Raw genomic sequence first — 1,690 nt, forward strand, 5'->3', positions numbered from 1 at the left:
TAGAGTAGCAAAGTCAATTCTGGGCAACAAAGGCAAGGCAGGAGGCATTACAATCCCTTGAAATCATACTACAAAGCTACCATGATAAAATCAGCATGGTATTGGCAAAAAAAAAAAAAATAGACCTGAGGATCAATGGAATAGATTAGAAGATGCAGATACAACTATAAACACACTCACCCATCTTATCTTTGACAAAGGGTCCAAACATGTTCACTGGAAGAAAGATAGCCTCTGTAATAAATTGTGCTGGAAAAACTGGCTCTCTACATGCTGAAAACTAAAACTTGAACAGAGTCTATCATTATGCACTAAAGTCAAAATAGATTAAAAATCTAAACATCAAAATAGAAACACTAAATCTCCTGGAAAAGAAAGTAGGTGGAAATCTTGAGGATATAAGGGTAGGCAAACATTTCATGAACAAAAATCAAACTGCACAGGAAATACTTGAAGTAACTAACAACTGGGAATTCCTCTTATTGAGAAGTTTCTGCACATCAAAGGAAATTACCAACAGAAAAGAAACAACCAATCCACAAATTTGGGGGAAAAAAACTTAACTAATATGCACTCATACAAGAGTCTTCTATCTAGAATTTATAAAGAACTAAAAAAAATTGAGGCCCCCAAATTTAAAGGCCCAATCCAAAACTGGGCATCCAAGATGAACACACACTTCTCAGAGAAAGAAATTAAAGAAGTAAATAAATACATGAAAAAATTTTCCAAGTCACTAGCCATTTGTGAAATGCAAATTAAAACAACACTGAGATACCACCTCACCCCCAGAAAGAATGACTATCATAAAGAAATCACCCAACAACAAATGTGGAGAGGCTGTGGGGAAAAAGGAACCCTTCTCCACTGCTGGTGGGAATTTAGACTGGTGCAACCATTATGGAAATCAGTGTGGAGACTCCTGAAAAACTAGGACTGGAAATCCCATTCAATCCAGCTATCCCACTTCTAGGAATTTTTCCAAACAAACTTAAAACATCATCTCATAGTGACATATATGCACCTATGTTTTCAGCAGCATAATTTGTGATAGCCAAATCTTGAAAAAAACCAAAATGCCCTTCACCCAAGGAATGCGTGAAAAAGATGTGGTGTTTTTATACAATAGAGAATTACTCAGCTATAAAGAAAAATAAAAAAAGAAAAGAAAAAGAAAAAGAAACTCAAAAAAAGAAAAAAAATTTTGAAGCCTTCATAGGTAAGTGGATGCAACTTGAAGTATTTATTAAGTGAAATAAACCAGATCCACATGTATAAATATCCTATTATCTTCCTAGTGTAAGAACTCAAAAGAAGAAATAAAAATTGAAAGGTATAACATAGTTAAACGGAAAGGGAGAATTTAAGGATTAAACAACAAAGAGAGAGAAAGGAGAAAAGACAAGAAATATGCCAGTGGCAAAACCATACATTTATATAAACAAGATGGTTAAGGCAATAGTCCTAAGAATTTCCATCAGCTTTTATAACAGTTGATGAGTAAAATTCTCACTCTGACTAACTCTATATGCTGATATCTGTGAACTAAGCAACTACACTGAGGACAGTAATGTGTAATACTAAAACCATGCTTGAAATACCGGTCATTTTGGTCTTCTAACTGCATACTGCTTCTAATATCATATCAATTATTGCTATACTCTCTTTAAGGTAAATAGTTGTTTTTTTT

The sequence above is a fragment of the Octodon degus genome, unplaced genomic scaffold (genome assembly GCF_000260255.1).
Source record: "Octodon degus isolate 3935 unplaced genomic scaffold, OctDeg1.0 scaffold00287, whole genome shotgun sequence".
Lineage (NCBI taxonomy): Eukaryota > Metazoa > Chordata > Mammalia > Rodentia > Octodontidae > Octodon > Octodon degus.